Raw genomic sequence first — 18,415 nt, forward strand, 5'->3', positions numbered from 1 at the left:
AAAAATCTCACTACAGCTATCTTACCAAAGTTGGCAACCCTGCGTTTTATTTGAAATGAACAGTTAAATGCACTCTTCAGCTGAAGCAGCATGTCATTACATTTGCGTTGTTACTCCGACAAATATAAAACTAATTTGAGAAAATCATTACGTGTCATGTTTTATAGCTTTTCAAAATAATAAGACTGCCAATACCAAACTGTAATAGTGATTAGAGTGATAACTTCTTTTGGTATTGAGGCTTTTATTTTATTACTGGTGTGGGATTATCGAAACCATTACTTAAGTCAATAAGCACTAAAATATATGACATAAATAATATATAAAATATATGACATATATAAAATTTGACATGGAGCAGTGTGTAGGTCAGTGGGCTAATCCTCTGAGCCTGTGGTTAGAAAGTTGTTGGTTCTGGCCTCTGCATATCTGTGAGTCCCCGTGATGTGTTGAGGTATGTTGCTGTTGGCAGTAAGGAGGTTGCAGCAGTTCCAATGTTAAAGATTGAGACCACCACCCCTATGTACCAATTCAGAGGCACTGTCACCCAAGACAGCCCAACAACACAACAAACCTTCAGGAACTAAGGGTGAGATTCATCCAAAAACCTTCAACCATCAGTTATGGATGTGTCCTATGACTTTACTTCTCCAAGGAAGGCATGTCAGTCGAAATCAGGAGGTCCTACAAGTGTTCCTTCTACTGTCCGGCTATATCCCCAGTTGAGGTCAACTTTTCTGTAAACAACTCAGGCAAAGGCCTGCTTCTCCCTCCCGAGTTGCCTGACAGTTTCCCAACCCGAAAGTCATTTTCTGCGGCCTCAACGCACTCCTCCCATACTCAAATTTTTGCTTTCGCGGCTGCTAATGTCACACTCTGCTTGGCTTGTCTGTACCTGTCAGCTGCCTCCAGGGTCACACAAGCTAACCCAGCTTAAAAGGGCCTCATTCTTTAGCCTGATGGCTCCCTTTACTCCTGGTGTCTACCTTTAGGTTCAGGGGTTGCCTCTGCGACAGATATTAACAATGGAATATGGCACAATCAGGCTGAATGTAAGAGGATTTCTGCTGGAGGTACAAGCTAAAGATCTCCTGGATAGGGATCTCTACCAGTTGCTACCAAAACACCCTCACTGTAGGTTTGGGGCTAACAGGTCTGTTTGTAATTTTCTCTCTCCATCTGATCCTACTCACCACCAGGTGGTGATCAGTTGACAGCTCTGCTCCTCTCTTCACACAAGTGTGCAGACATACAGTCACGGATCTGATGATATCAATCACTGATCTATGGCCTAGGGTAGAGTTATTCAACTCGCGGTCCTCGAGGTCCGAGCACTGCTGGTTTTCCAGCCTTCCTTTACCTGTCAGTCAGGTGTGTAGCCTCTGACCAATCAGAATCAGTAATTATTAAACTAACTACCTGGGAGAACTGAAAACACGGCCTGGATTTGGAATCGAGGTCCAGAGTTGAAGAACCCTGGCCTAGGGTATCCGTCTGCCAGGTGTTCTTATGAACACCCTTATGCTTGAAAATGGTCAAAGTGACTAACAGAAAAGTCCATCAACAAAACACTGCTTGGATTCAGATCAGGCAAGCCGTTCCTCCAAACCATGCCGCTCCAGGTTTTACTCTTGTTACCTATGTGACTGTTAAAGTCCCTCAGTAGAATAATGGAGTCCCCAGCCAGGGCTCTTTCCAACACCCTACCCAAGGTCTCCAAGAAGGCCGGATAGTGGAAGGGAGGTGACTTCCTTGTACAGTGTATACCTCCAACGCATTGGTGCTGAACCAGGGGGCTATAACTAGATCCACACCTGCCAGGCGCCTTCAGAGTGGAATAGAGTCCAGCCCCTCTCCAGGAGTCTGGTTCCAGAGCCTGAGCCATGCGTTGAGGTGAGCCTGACTATATCTAGTGGGTATCTCTCTACCTCCCACAGCAGCTCAGGCTCCTTTCCCACCAGGAAGGTTATGTTTCATGTTCATTAAAGCAGTTTCAGTACCCGAGTCCACCAAGGCCCCTGCCCTGGACTTCCACCTGAGCCACACTTTAGCTTTTCCTTTATACAAACAGCCGAACAGAAAACTGCACGAGACAAGCATCTCCCCAGTACTATAATTATGCTACCAAAGTCCCCAAGAAGTACATGATCCTTTTAACAACCAATTTCTATTAGTCCCCGAAGTGAGTACTGTATATGCAATGTAAAGCAGGGATGCTTAAAGTTCATAGTTACAGGCATCTGTTAAGTACGTCATTATGTGCATATTGTCCTCCATATTTTTCTTTGTTAATGCAAATGTGATTAGTGAAATGATTGATTGCATGATGAAACTGCACATTTTTGTTAGTCTCGTAGCACAGCATGGTAAAATAAACACATGATCTGTGGGGGAAAAAAACCAACACACATTAAATAAAAATTCATAGCCACTCTAGACTGCTGTGAAAGGATCTATATTAGACTGCACCATGTGGATGCGTTTCTCTAGTTACATTATGCCTCTACTAAATGATTAATGGACAAAGGGAAACATACATAAACCATTCAGTTTTCAAAGCCATTCGTACAGTATTGTGTGAATGACGTGCTACGTGCAATTAGATATGGCTTTATGTGTATCAGGGATATTAACCTTCCCTTACTGACTGCACATTGCAGGACTGATTTAAGACATTTCCCTACACAGACATTATGTCATGTTCAGTCAGTTACCTCACTGCTATACTCATGCAGGGCAGCAACCCAATTTATTCATTCTTTGTTAAAATATCTTCATCTTTTATCTTATAGTTGTTATGGTTATTTTAACGACGTACAGAAATGAATAAAAAATAAGGATTGAAATATGTTTAATTTGTTTGCAGTTACTACTTTACTATGATTAGTATCCATTAATTTAATTTCTAATTATTCTTTCTAATCATTTGCAACCCTGCAGTTGAGATATTTCTAAGTCATATTAACTGTTGCACATTGAAATTATAAATGTAACTGATTTGAGCTTTCCGTGAATAACGCATTGTATCATAAACCCCTTTTTTTTGGGAGTTTTCCTGTAGCTGGGATATCATTAATGCTGCGGAGACAAAACTACGGATAATACGATCCTCTGGCCACAGAGAGGGCAATTGATCACGGGGCATTATGGCATATTAAGCGCTGCCATAGTGAGCATGACCATTTTATGACAATAATTACTTTACTAATAACGGCAAGGTCAGTGCTTCAATAATAGATTAAAATAATTCTCTTTTGTAAGCATCAATCGAAAATAGAATCTGTATTGGAGTGCAGTTCAACAGGTAGCTGGCTTTCTCACAATGATACTCTCTTAGACTGATAATAGATTGGAATTGTGTATGCATTAGTACACAGAAGGCCCAATGTACTATAATAAACGGCAAATTGATTAGCTATGAGTTGAAATGGAACTACAAAAGAATTAAGACAGAGCTATTTCCTTTTCTTAAAAAAGAGGTATGGACTTTGATATATATTTATCTATGAAGACATTTCTTCCACGGGTTGGGTGAATATCAACTATTTATTTTGCAGTAAGTCTAGGAGAGATTTCCGTAAGAGAGAGCAAGTTTATAATTTTTTCTTTTAGATACATATTTTGAATTGCAGTCGGTCCATAGATCCCTGGAGTATCGTTACAATTTGGATGCTGCTGTCAAAATATATAAAGGTCTTGAAAAAAGCTAGGGGGGGATCATATGGATGTCTTATGTGGACAGGGCTGGCAGGATAGCTGTGGGTTTGTGGTGGATCGTTGACCAACTATTGATTTGTGAAATGCCTCTTTGCAATGGTGAAGGGGAAATTCTTCTGTGCCGTCTTGTGAAGTTGTCAGCGTTTCTTATTGTGGTCCACCGGCTACCAAAATCTCGCTAAATCTCATTTTATGTGCAGGAGAAAAACCATCAGCATTTCATTTCTGCCAGCTGGTCCTATTCTTGGTGCTCCCCTGTGTAAACTGGATGATGTGCATTTCTTAAAAAAAAAATAAAAAGTTTTTCTTTTGTTTCAGTCCAGTGTTTTAGGTTTTGCTTCTACAACATTCTTGAATGGCAGATGTCTGGTCATTTTACATTAAAAAACTAGTGTTAATTCTTTTTGACAAACTTTTCATGTGGCCGTGCAGATCTATTACCTGCACAAAACGCGAATGGCCGACAGATTTGAAATTGCTGTCATGAGGGCCTAGTGTGACTGAGAATCTCTCCACAGAGGGTTAGAAAGGAAACGTCTGAGAGAAGAGGAATTGTGGAGGTGGCGCCCCCTGAAGGGAAATCTCGTTACACAATGGTCACATAGTTTAAATGTCGAAAATGAGCCGTGCTGTGGTGGAGTCAGTGAAGTAAAGCTGGACTGCAGATGGGAGGTCTGGAGATGGGAGGTATTGTTAGATAATCTATGTGAAAATCACTGGGATGGATGAAGGAAGAGATGGATGAAACTAGACACTTCTGTTCTTTGGAAAATGGGCATGGCCCCAAGTTCTAATATGAAAACTGCTCTGAGTTCGTTGCTTCGCCACATTTATTGGATAAAGATCATTAACTCTAAGTGATGCTACACAGTGACAAAATGTGGTGGCAAAATGGACAGTTCAAAGACCATGATCCACAGTCATGCAGCCAAGTGACTTAAGAATAACAGAGCAGTTCTGTAGGAATACTAAGCAACCCGAGATATTTTTAAAAGCTACGTAGAAAAAGAAGTGCAAAAAATAGATATTATACAAAGACAGAGGTTTGCCGGAACATTCCAGCAACTGAATTCCTGGTAGTCAACATACACTGATCAGCTGTAACATTAAAACCACCAGCCTAATTTTGTGTCAGTCCCCCTCGTGCTGCCTAAACAGCACTGACCCATCGAGGCATTGACTCCACAAGGCCTCTGAAGGTTTCCCATGGTATCTGGCACCAAGAGGTTAGCAGCAGATCCTTTACCTCCTGTAAATTGTGACATGGGACCTCTGGGGTTAGACGGACTCGCCTTCGCTCCTCGCACACATCAGTGAGTCTTGGACACCTATGACCCCATTGCCAGTTCACTGGTTGGTCTTCCTCGGACCACGTTTGGTAAGTACTAACTGCTGCATACTGGGAACACCCCAAAAGACCTGCCCTGTTAGATGCTCTGACCCAGTCGTTTAGCCAACTCAATTTGGCCCTTGTCAAAGTCGCTCAGATCCTGATACTTGCCTATTTTTCCTGCTTCAAACACATCACCTTCAAGAACTGACTGTTTACTTGCCTAATACATAATGGCACATTTGACAGGTACCATTGTAATGAGATAATCAGTGTTATTCCCTTCACCTGTCAGCGGTTTTAATGTTATGTTTGATTGGTGTATATCTACAATATTATTATAATGGATACTGACCTGCTACAGTACATATGATTATAATTATTACCTTCAGTTTTAGCAAGCAATGCTAATTCAGTTTCTGGCTTGTTCTCCAGCTTGTATAGCCAAGTCTTTCTTTAGTGGGACATTTCAGGTTTTTAGGGCATTTTCCTGGGAGTTGATTAAGTAGTGAAGGTAAGAAGTCTTATTAAAACACATTTACTTACTTGGTTGACCCAATGGCCTGTTAAGTTTAATAATGCTAGTTTTTTTTAAATATCTGTGGTATATTGTCATAATTGTGATTCTGATGTGGTGTTAAAATAATAATAATAATAATAATAATAATAATAATCGCTAATGCACCTTATTTTTGGGTATATCATTTTTTCATGTATAAAGTCATTAAGTGTTGTTGATGTGTGTGTGTGTGTGTATGTGTGTGTGTGTGTGTGTGTGTGTGTGTTTTGGAGAGCAATTCAGAATAGGTGAAAAGACCAATAATAGATGGAATAAAGCTTCACTGTCATATTATATTATGTTTTACTGATTTTAACATAGAAATATCATTGTATCATTGTAAGTTTTCGTTCCAGTCTTATGGCTATTGAAAATGGTGTGAGTGGAAATGAGGCATAGTGTGTTTTAATAATTCAGAAGCTGCCCTGGGAAGTCCTACTCAATCAATGTAACAAAGGATTTGTCTGAAAGACAGAGTGCAACTGTGGTAACTAATACACAGAGGAAACCAGCTCCTCAAGAATTCAAAGTGTGAAAGGAAGGAAAAAAGAGAAAGAGAGAGAGATTGTTTGTGGAGACCATCCATTAGTTTATATGGGCATAACCATGATCCCAACAATGACGACCTTAACCCCTACCCAGCCCTAACCTTAACCATAAGTAACCCAACAATTTTTTTAGTTTTTTATTGCATTCATTTTTATAAAAATGAGTTTCCCCTTATGGCGACCGGAAAAGTCACCAGAAGATCAAAATAACAGGTTTTCATCACACTGCAGTGACATTTAGTCCCCACAATGTAATATATACATGCCCACACACACACACACACACGCACACACATACACACTAATGAGCTAAAGCATTATGGCTACCCCCACGATGTGAGTAACATTCACGATGTAGTAAAAATAGTGCGTGTTAAGGTCTAGGATATAGAAGAAATGGGCAGAGATAAAGATCTGAGTGACTTTGACAAGGGCCAAGTCATTATAGCTAGTTGACTGGGTCAGAGCATCTCCAAAACAGCAAGGCTTATGGGGTGCTTACAGTCAGCCATGGTGAGCACCTACTGAGAATGGTCAGAGGATGGAAAAACCATGAACTGCTGACAGGGGGTTGGGCGACTAAGACTTGTTTATGCAGGATGTGAATGAAGGCTATCTCACCTGGAACAGACCACCAGAAGGGCCACTGTGGCACAAATGGCAGATAATTTTGATGATAACCATGGGAGTAATGTGTCACAGCACGTAAAGTATCAACTACCGCTGCTTAGGGGGCAACATAGCTGTCGATCAGTGTTCTTTTAGCCATCTGACAAGATATAGTAACTTTTTTGGAGAACAGAAGAAATTCATTTTTATTGTGCTACTGATAATTTGCATGTGTTCTAAAGATAAATTGTGTTCTTTTTTCTGAACAAATATACATGTACTGTCCATACAAATAGCTTTAAAAAGTTTTCTTAGACTTTTGTACAGTAAAAATACTAAATAAATACTGCTTAGATGGATTTTTGGCTAACTAAATAGCATCCATCCATTCATCTTCCAGCCGATTATCCAGTACGGGGTAGTAAAATAACAATATGTTACTTTATTCCATTTTTTTATGTTTTATGAGAATCTGAAAAAATCCAACACAAAACTGGGCTTTATTATACGGTTTACTAAATGCTTGTTATGCAAAACTATAACCACACACACAAAAAGTCAACATTCTGACCAAGAGGGCAAACTGGTATTTTCCAGTGAGATGTTGTATGAACAGGTCATGTGTTGCAAATTTTGATTAATGAATATGTAAATCAGTGTGTTCTCAAGAGAGCCTGCAAATCTTTGGAGAAGAGTATGCAAATATATGCAGAAGCATGATTGATTAAGGTGAGCTGCGAGGGCTGTGTTTGGGATATTTAACACATGGAGCAGGCAGGGGATGATCTTGGGAGGAGATACGCAGTACCTGTCATTGTCTACATGTTCACGTTTAAATAAAAAGTATCACGTTTTTAAGGCCTCAACAGTCCAATCTGAAGGTAAGGTAAGAGTGGAAAGTTAAAGAAAAATAATACTGAAATGCATTGCAGTCATTGCTAAGCAATCCATTTTTATACTGTGAAAAAAAAAATCAAATTTTACAATCAAATATTCAAAAAACAGCAGAGATTGATAGATAGATTGATAGATAGATTGATAGATAGATTGATAGATAGATTGATAGATAGATAGATCACAGAACAAGTAATCTAATCTGCCTTACTGGTAAAACATTCCACATGTTCAACTAGACATGACGGCAGCTTATTGTCATTGCTTTTTTGGCTTACTTACACTTTAATTTAATTAATTCTTAATGCTACCGTCACCCCAGAGATCATGCTGAATTCCAGGCTTCATTATATGTATATGAACACTAAGAAGCACATTTACACTCTCTCTTTAATAAAGAAATAAATTGTAACTAACTTCATGAAAAGGATGATTAAACACTTGGAGCCTCAGTGTAATTCTAAAATGTATAAATTGAAATATAAATACCATATGCGGCATAATATTTCTAGTGTTGCTTTTCAGTCCGAGACCTCTTCCATAATCATCTATATGTATTTTTGCCACTTTATAATCATCATGGCAAAAATATCTTAGTCTGATTTTCTAACCACAGTGGAAAAAGTACTTTTCCCTGATTTGTAAGCAAAGTCTAAATGATCAAAAGTAATTTTAAAATGAAATGCTTTGAACACGAAGTTGCTTCGAACAAATAGTGACTAAGCACTATGAATTTTTTTTTGTTTGCTATCATTACAAATTTGATCTGATTATTAAATAAATACATTAAAGATTTAGTCACACTTTTAACTTTTGAAACGCTGCTTTCAGTTTTTTATATTAGATTCATACTTTTGCAGTGGGGGTGTATTGAAATATTCAATAATACAATAATTTTCACAATTTCAATTATTAAAGATATTTAACTATTATAATTGATAAGCTTTAAATATATCTGCTGATTTTGGTCGTTGCCGGAGTAAAGAGAAGAGATGTGACGCAGGAATTGAATACGGATTGAGAGTTTTTTTTCAGAATAGGACCCTCTCTTTGGAGATGATGGGGTGGGGTAACAATTGTTTTATGCAAAAACAAAAAAAGTAACATGAAATTATTAGTTCTGTTTTGGTACTGGGAGCAAAATAACACAATACGTTACTTGACTTACATGAGTTTGGAGTCGCTAGGTGAACAAATGGAGCGTGATCCTCTCAAAAGGCAGCTAGCTGCCAGGCCCCCTGGCTTGGCATCAATCGGACTTTGAATGATGTGTCTGTAAACTTCAACCCATTGAACAAGCTCTTTGACAGTCCAAAATTTACTCAGTGCATATCATGTCACCCAAAACCTGAAACACAAAAATCAACGCAATGCAAAATGCCAATAATATTATTAATCATCAATATTATTCAGTATATGTGGAATAACAGGAGATCTGTGTTTTAGATGTATACTACCATGATTTATTTGATCTTAAGCTAACTCTCGTTTTAGTGCTGTTCATGACAACAGTCAAATACAGTCAGAATATGGGCAAGTGTTGCTGATCTCTGGGGCAGGAGGAAACTGGCACAGCAGAATGACTGCAATGTCTGTATTGTAGACAATGACAAAACGAGAGCTGCTGCCTGGTGATGAACATTTGTGTTTGTGGGTTTGGACCTTTATCTAGATCTACTTCTAAACCACATATGTCAAACTCAAGGCCCACAAGTCACATCCACACACTCCCAGCACAATTCTTTATGGCCCATGAAATGATTTTGATGTTCTGTTAAATATGGCCCGGCAATTGGGGTGTAACAGCACACAAAATTCATGGGTCGGTACCAACCCCGGTTTCAGATTCACAGGTCGGTGCAATTCAGAGTTAAAAGATCCAGTTAGTAAATGTGCTGATGTCAAGAACTTTAGATTTTGTTTTGAGGTTTTTTTGAGGGCTCATTTATATTTAAAATGCTAAAGCCTGCTTATGCGGCTGTTTTTTATTTTAATTAGATATGAAGTCTGTTGTGATCGATATACATTCACAAGACTCTGAAACTGATGAACATTATTTTAATAAATACAGTTTCAGTATTAGTAGTTGAGCAAAAGTGCAGCATCCTGTTGTGCCCATGCACAACTAATACTTTGAATAAAACGTTTGATCCATTTAAATGGACAGTTTGATAGAAACGTTTCTGTGGATTGAACTGAGCTTCCCGTTACTGGTGCGCATGCACACTACACCTTTCCTCTTCCTACCCCTCCCTCGGCATCCAGTGAATAATGTTAGTTAAAAGCAGATGAATGATCACTGTTCATCATACAAGTGGGTACATTTGATTTAATTCTATCTTCAGAGAGGTTTTTCTATACCATGGTTCAGTTTTACTTTAAAAGAGAGAATACTGTTTACTATGAAGTAACTTTTGTAAATTATTTACAAGTTAAGTTACTTTGCTCAAAGCGACATACAGGTCAGGCAGATAGCACCATAACAAACAGCCATTCACCCCTTTCCAGCAACCAACCTACAGCAGATTCCCTGTTAGTCAAACAAAAAAAAGAAAGTAAAACAACCTGTTGCAAGACTAGATGAGATATGCGCACCAAAGTACATGATGCATTTAGCCTCAGCCCTCGACTGTACGGCAGGGGCAGTTCCCGGGTTCAAGCCGTTTCCCGAGTGACATCAGCTGCCCTTTGCTCTTCCCCATTCCTAAGACAGAGGGCCCCGCCAGTGGGACATGGGCTGGCTGTTAAGCTCTGGACTGGGGGGTTCTGGGAGGAGTTTGGAACGGCTTGCAGGGCCTGTGAATGACTGAGTAAATGTGCAGCTGGAGGAGGTGCCAGGTGAACGGGGTGTTCCAGAAGCCGGACCCACTACCCAGGCGGGCATTTCGGAAGGGAAACACAAAGAGGGGTTGCCTTTGTGATCCTCTCCGTGGGCAGGTGCTGGCGAGCCCATGCTGGAAGGGGAGAGAGATATAGATACAGGCAGAGAGAAAGCATGGGGGTGGGAAACTGTAATTAGTGTAATTACCAGAGCAGCTTTAGCGAGCTTCTGACAATGTATGTCACCTCTCATTACATCCCCACACCAAACACAGGGCTTAATTTGAGGCTGTGCGCTTTGCCGTTCTTTTATGCATTTGTTGACTGTGCTTCTTTTCAGTGGGAAACATTTAATTTCTGTGAATCTTCCAATTCTGCAATTTGGATATGTTGTTTTTCCTTTCCCTTTCTTATCATTCTTCTGTATAAGCAAACTGTGCCATAAACTGGTTAGCAGACATTGGTTTCAAATTGGCACCAACAGATAGCTACCAGCCAACACCATTTTCCTTTTTATTCATATCTTTATTTTGAAGAATCTCTTTCAGATTTGTTTTGTATATTCCCACTGATCACCAGTCTCTATTTCTTCTAGTTTTTAGCATCAGCCTGAATGGTCAGTTGCTCATCGGGGCAGTGTGTGGCTTTGTGGGTTCTGTGCCTGTGATCAGAAGGTTGCTGATTCGAATCCCATGCTCCGCTGGGCCCTTGATCCCTTGGGTGCTGGATGGACGGCTGACTGCGCTTTGACCCCAAGCGTCGCTCTCGCTTCTACATGTGCATCTACGTCTTAAAAAACGGGGCAAGGTGGGGTATGCAAAATGGTACATTCCAATGTATACTACAGGCCGGACAGGGTATGCAAAATGGTACATTCCAATGTATACTACAGGCCGGACAGGGTATGCAAAATGGTACATTCCAATATATACTACAGGCCAGACGTTTGGGCCCAGCCTCAGATTTTTAAAAACTATAAATGATACACTACTTTATCAAACTTTTATTACAAGAAAATACAGTGGTACCTCGGTTCTCGAACTCACTAGAACTCGAATTTCTTGAAAGTCGAACAAACCAGTTTGACCTAGAACTCGATCTGAATATCAGAAGTTGAACCGTGAACGCTGACCTAATATAAATTATACGCGCCAGGAAATGAGTCATACTACAATGCAATTCTTACTTGAATGCCTTCTTCACAGACTGGATGATTAACCAAATAAAGCAGCGCAACATTACAGTAACTAACTATAAATAAACCACTTACGTGTACTATTAGAGCATTTATGTCATTTCTAACTGCTTTACGTGATATTCGGGAGAAATAGCAGATTACGCATCGGAACTGCCTGGGATACAAACGTCATGAGTGTAACTAAACTCTTCAGCCCGTAAGGGCCAAGGTGTGTCGTCACGGAGGCGGTTCCAGTTTGTGCAGCCGGGTGAGATACTGTAATGCAATGCATCTAACCGTAATGCATTGTGTCAGGATTAGAATGCGTTGCTTTAAGCCAGCGCTGTAAGCAAGTCGAACGCACCCAATGACCGGACTGGGGAAACAAACTGAAACACGGACTAATACAGAGGACTAATGACAACAACCAGAAACAGCTGATCACATGGGGATCCCACACGAGGTTAACGAGGGGGCGTGGCACACAGAAGGAGCGGACGATCGGGGCAGGACAGGGGTAATGTTGGGATAAGATCTTTATCGTTTTGGAAGCCATTCAGAAAAAAATGCTGCTCTTGTTTTATCCTGTTCATTTTATGTTTAAATGCTAAAAAGAAAAAAACATATTTAGGTGTAATTTTGGGGGGCCGGGAACCAATTAATTGGTTTTCCATTATTTCTTATGGGAAAAATTCGATCAGAACTCAAACTTTTTTGGATTCGATCCGGAATCCGGAACGGATTATGTTCGAGAACCGAGGTACCACTGTACTAGAAATACTTAAAAGAAATATAACTGACTGGTTTTTAGTATCGGAGGGGGCATGGTGGTGCAGTGGTTAGCTCAGTCGCCACACACCTCCGTCATCTGCCTTCGAGTCTCCCTCAAGGTTCCATGTGTGTGGAGTCTGCATGTTCTCCCCATGTTGTCGTGGGATTTCCTCCAGGTACTCCAGTTTCCCCCCACAGTCCAAAAAACATGTTAAGGCTAATTTGAGTTACCAAATTGCCCATTTGTGAGTGAATGGTACATGAGTGTGCCCTGTGATGGTTGGTGCCCCATCCTGGGTTGTTCCCTGCCTTGTGCCCTGTGATGGTTGGTGCCCCATCCTGGGTTGTTCCCTGCCTTGCCATAGGTTCTGGACCCCACATGACCCTGCACAGGATAAGCGGTTTCAGAAAATGACTGGTTTTCAGTATTTTATAGCTTGTAGTATCACATTATTTAGCCACAAAGGCTGAAACTATTGGTTTTGAAGAAAGTCTGTGTTTAGTGCATTGACTTTCACTTTGCGTTGGAATTCTATTTACTAATGTCAGAACTTGATTTGCTCTTGGTCTCTCTTGATTGTGTCTTAAACTAAAGAAAGCCACTCGTCTGCCTTGTCTCAGATCAGTTAGTGAGGTTTAATGCACTGTCTGCTCCTCGTTTCAATCTTCTGTTGGACTATTGCACATACATATTTTTGATGAATGTTATTTTTATGCTTGTAATGGCTAGAAAGGCACAGCTAGCAATTGGCTCCAATTGAAATTTTTAGTGATGAAGGGTTCTCTCATCGCCAAATAGCCATAGAGCTAAATAATTCTAAGCATGGATGACCTACTGTTTACAGAGAAAAAGGTTGACTGGAAGCAACAGTGACCAGGGAAAGGAAAGCAACATCAAAGGCCAAAGAATCAACTCTTAGTTGTCACGTGCAAAAGAAATCGGAGGATGATTGCAGAGGTCTGCCGGCTGCGATTAATGTGAACAGAGGGAAACTAGTATCTCTTAATACAGTCAAGCAAAGACTGAGAGCAGCTGGACTGCATGGTTGAGTTGCTATCAGAAAACCTTTACTTTGTGGTGTTAACAAGAAAATTAGTTTACTATACGCTAAACAACACAAACATTGGCGTATTCAGGACTGGGAGCAGGTCTTGTGGATGGACAAAAGTCCACCAGTGAGAGGAGTTGGACCAACAAGATTGAAATGAGTGTCTAGCAGATGAGAGAGAATGGGTTGCTTGCCTGAAAAGGTGCTGGGAGAGATTGGACACAAGTTATTTCCAAAAATTGCTGGAAAGGATGCTGTGAATCTGTGCTGCTGTGATAAAGGCAAGGGGTGGTTATTTTGATGAAACTCGTACTTAGGCACTCGCAGTCATTAAATTGCACTTACAATGCACAGTAAATTGTTACACTACACTTCAAAGCCAGTCAGATGCTTTTCTTTTAATTATTTCAAAATATTTTCTCGTAATGAAAGTTTGAATAAGCATTCAATAATATTGTTTTTTATTTTTATTTTAAATCAGAGGGTGGGCCCAAAATTCTGGCCTGTAGTGTAGCTTTTCTCACGTGTACAAATGGCAAATACAGCTTCATTTTGGCCCTTTGGACTTTTGTTAGGCCCTTTGGACATTTGCTAGGAATCAGTCTCGTAATCCAAAACAAAAAAAGGGGGGATTATGAGGTGACGGTTGCCAGACATCTCTACTTATTTTCGGTGTCATTGTTAGATGGAAGCCCGGCTCTGCCTTCCGTTACTTGACCTGGGTTGCCCTTTTCTTCTTTAAGCCGCAAGGAAAGGTGGAGCCAGCTGGGGCAATTAGTGCTCTCCAGGCGGGTGGGATTATGGGCGGGGCTTGGTCGGGCATGCTTGATTGTCAGTTCACAACGTAGATGATGAAATTTTGACAGGTGGCCGCGATCCAGGGTGCTGAAGGAGAAGAGCAGCCACCTGTCAACTGACCGGAGCAGCAATGCATCATGGGTCCCAGTGGAAGCATCCTGACAGATGCATTAGAATTATTAGCTTTTTACATGTCAGTGTGATGCTGGCCAGAGATGGGCAGCTGTTTTGTAAATGACAGATTCATCCATGTAATAAGTGGTGGAGGGATTTGCATCCTGTACAGTGAAATGAGCACTGATTTTGTGAACTTCTCGCAGGGTCTCTGGGTGGGGGCCTTCTCCTAACGTATCTAACAATAATGAACATCCAGAGATTGCATGTGGCAAATTCTTACACTCCAAAAAAAATTACCTCTTATTCATACACATCAATTGTTTTGTTAATTACTATTGATAAAAAACAAATATAGTTTATTTTCAATACTGTAATTTTCAAGTCACATTCCCAACAGGCCTATCTTTGCCTAATGCTTGTGTCCTGAATAGTCTTCATTACCGAATAAACCAATCGGCAAAGGAGGGAAGAGAATGGAGCGAGAGTGGAATGGGTAGAAAGATGAGGTGGGGAAGACTAAAAGCATGTTCTCCCAGTTACTGGCTCTACGCCCATCACTCCTGAGTGATTAGTCCCCAGTCGTTCGCTGGGTGCCAGCTGTCAGGCCCCACGCTCTGCGACTGATGAGAAGCAGCAGCCATGTTTTATAATCAATCCACGACCTAATAGGTCACGAATGACTGCTTCTGGCTTGCCAATAGCGTTTGGGGGCGGAAAAAATACCTCACGACTGTATTAGCTGGCCGGCACCTATAGAGGGGGCATTAATTGACAAGGCACTAATTAGCCCCGTCCGGCAAATCTTCAGCGTTGCTAACTGCGGGAGAGTGATGTCTAGCCTTTTCCCGACTCATTAACTCTTTGTACTTTCATTCAAAATTAAAAGACAAACTGTGCGCCCATTTAATTAAATCTTCAACAGGAGCAGTAAAGGGAACGTAGTGTGCCAAGGAACTCCAGTTTAACTCCTTAAGGCTTTGCTCCTTATTTATGGAAATATTCACCCTCTTGTAATGCTTCTACAGTATGTGTGTGTGTTATAATGTTGTCATGAGACTTTAATTTAAAAAAATGATAAAATGATCAAACATAAATGATTAAAAATGGAATGAATTAATAAAATAGGTGTTTTTGGTTTAAAGTAACACTATACAAGAAGGCTTGCCAAAGTTAATAATTCATTCATTCATTAAAATTAAGACAATGCAATGCATGATTAACATTCAAGTCTTTAGGAACAATAGTGATTATATAGTTATTAGTAGATCTATTTATGTATAATTAAAAATAAAAAGAATTTATTTTATGCTCCCAGTAGGATAAGCGGGTTGGACAATGGATGGATGGATATTTTATGCTTTTTCTTGCAGTTTTAAGTACATATAATACTTCCTGTTATAGTGAATTCTACCAGGACTACAAGCAAAGTGCATATCATTCTGTTCTAATACAGAAAATAACATGCAATTCACAGTTTGTTTTATATTGTTTTTTTTCTTTTTGTTAGAATGATTTTCTCTCATTCATTGCATCCTCATTTCTTGTGCTTCTGCCATTTGCTGAAATGTATTTAACGCTATAGATAATTTTCTGAAAGCTTCCCAATATTTATATGGAGATGTTTACCAGCTTTAAGAATGCACAGAATGCAAATTAATCATATATAATGCCCTGTATTGTATTGTAATGTGTTGGGTAAGTCCCTGTTTCCTCTCTTTCCTGGCAATTAATGCAAAAGATTGTACCATTGTTCTGTATGGTATTTTATATTTAAAGGGGATCTTAATGACGATAGCTCCTATACAGGCACCATACATTCACTATTTTAATTTCCATTTGTTATCATTATTACGCAGAATGAATTGTTTATTTGTAGGGGATAAATTTATAATGTATGAATTTGAATTTCTCTATGGACCATGTGGCAACAATATACCTCTGTAACTGAAACTAGTGACTTTTTCCAGGTCAATTCAGCATTAAGATGTTATGTGTGGTGGTTTCAGCCTTAGACTGCCCTTATACACAGGTATATGGCCGGCATCATCCTGTTATTCTCAGTGTTATACCTTACAAGACTCTTTGTGTGGCCTGATTCCTGAATCCAGATCAGCACCGTTGACAGCTTTACGGTACATGAGGTTAAAGAAGCAACAGCCTTGAGTGGTTTTCTAAAGTGGAAGCTTATAAGTCCCTGACAACAAGACACACTAGCACTGTAATTTGGGGGCCTTGAGGTGTTGACATCTTAGACACAGAAAACGGTGTTATTTTTCGTTTTTGTACAGAGCCCCTAAATGGCCATTAATCATCGTGCCCCCTGAGTGCAAGCCGCACGCGACTGTCTGCTTTGATGATTTTTGTCATATGCAGCATTTGCTCAAATGATTATGATTGCATCTGTGATTAATTGTATTAATTATTATCTTCATGTGATTAGTATTTCCTAATTTAGCTAATTAACTGACCTATGCTGTGCTTGCTTCTTTGATGTTTGCATAAATTTAACGTCTTCTATTTTTATCATCATCATTATTATTCAAAACAGCATCAGAAGCAACAACAACAACAATAATAATAATAGTAATAATAATAATAATAAAAATAATAATAATAGTACTAATAATAATAATAATAGATTGCATTCCTGTCAACACCTCCATCCATCTATCCAAGCCTTGACCACAACACATTTTTCAAATTCTACAGAGTGCTGTAATTGCTTGCTGAAAAGGCATTTGTTTTTAATATCAAAATGAAATATGTTTATTCACTGTGATCTTGGTTGTTTGGCGTTATATCTGACACGTACATTTACACTACCAGTCAAAATTTTGGGCACACCACACTGCCTGCAAAGGAGACTGATAGTGTTGCATCACATGACCTGGCCACCTGACCTAAACACAGTAGAAATGGTTTCAGAGAGTGAAGGAGATGCGGCCAATGAGTGCCCAGCGTTCGTGGGACCTCCTTCAGGACAGCTGGAAAAGCATCCCAGGAGGCCACCTCATGAAATTGGCACTGAGGAGAATTTAGGGTCAGCCAGTCCCTGGAGGAATTGGGGCTAAGGGCTTTGCTCAAGGGCCCAAAGGTGGGATAACTTTGCTGACCCAGGGATTTGAACCACCAACCCACAGAGCTGCGACCCTAGCAAATTAATTATTTTTTTCTTCAATACTTTGTAAGTCAGTACATAATTTCATATACTGTATGTTAAACTACAGTATAGCTTTGATGTCTTTATCGTTATTCTAAAATGTAACCTTTGTATGGGTAGTTGTGTCCAAACTTTTGACTGGTACTGTATACAAAAACACAGAAAAGCTTTACTGATCGCAAAGGAAACAGCACACTGATGACATTTAGGGGACTTCGCATGTCACCTAGTTGGGAATCAAACCCACAGCATTGTTATTACAGTAGCATTAAGTGGCTGATGAACTGAGCTGTGCTGCCAGAGATAGGAGCTCCCTGCTATTTAGCACAGAGACTAAATTGTTTCAGAGATCCTGGTTTCCAAGTCCTGACTATTATATTGTACATTGTTTTCAATGCTATTTAGCTCCCGCAGTTTCCCAGTGTGATACATACAGATATGTGTGTGTGTGTGTGTGTGTGTGTGTACAGTACAGTATATATATATATATATCCCTAGTGATAAAGAAGTAGTATAAGATCTTCACATATTTTGAATAGTTTTCCTATACTCATAATTCAGAATAATCACCCGCATAATAATCCTCTCGTTCAGTGCATCCTGAATAGCAGCAAATATATCATGCAGTGTATTTGAAAGGAAGATATATTTTCCATGGGATTATCAAACAAATGCCACAAAAGCATAAACTGACTGCAAGTTACTGTCTAAAATATCCCACTGACATCATTCACTAGGGATGTTAAACTACAAAAGGTGCTTTGTGGTGGACCCAGTGTGGTTAGAGCTACTTAATTGTGCGTTGCTATGCTATTTACCTGCAGTGTACTGGCACTGATGATTTGTATGAACCTTCTGTTATTTCA

The 18,415-nt window shown here is 39.8% G+C and overlaps 1 protein-coding gene across 1 annotated transcript in view; it reads left to right on the forward strand.

Moving 5' to 3' along the window:
- Positions 1–18,415, forward strand: part of LOC111835964 (cadherin-22) — a 215,902-nt gene that overhangs the window by 87,972 nt on the left and 109,515 nt on the right. The window lies entirely within an intron of this gene.

The sequence above is a fragment of the Paramormyrops kingsleyae genome, chromosome 8 (assembly GCF_048594095.1).
Source record: "Paramormyrops kingsleyae isolate MSU_618 chromosome 8, PKINGS_0.4, whole genome shotgun sequence".
NCBI classification, from domain to species: Eukaryota; Metazoa; Chordata; class Actinopteri; order Osteoglossiformes; family Mormyridae; genus Paramormyrops; species Paramormyrops kingsleyae.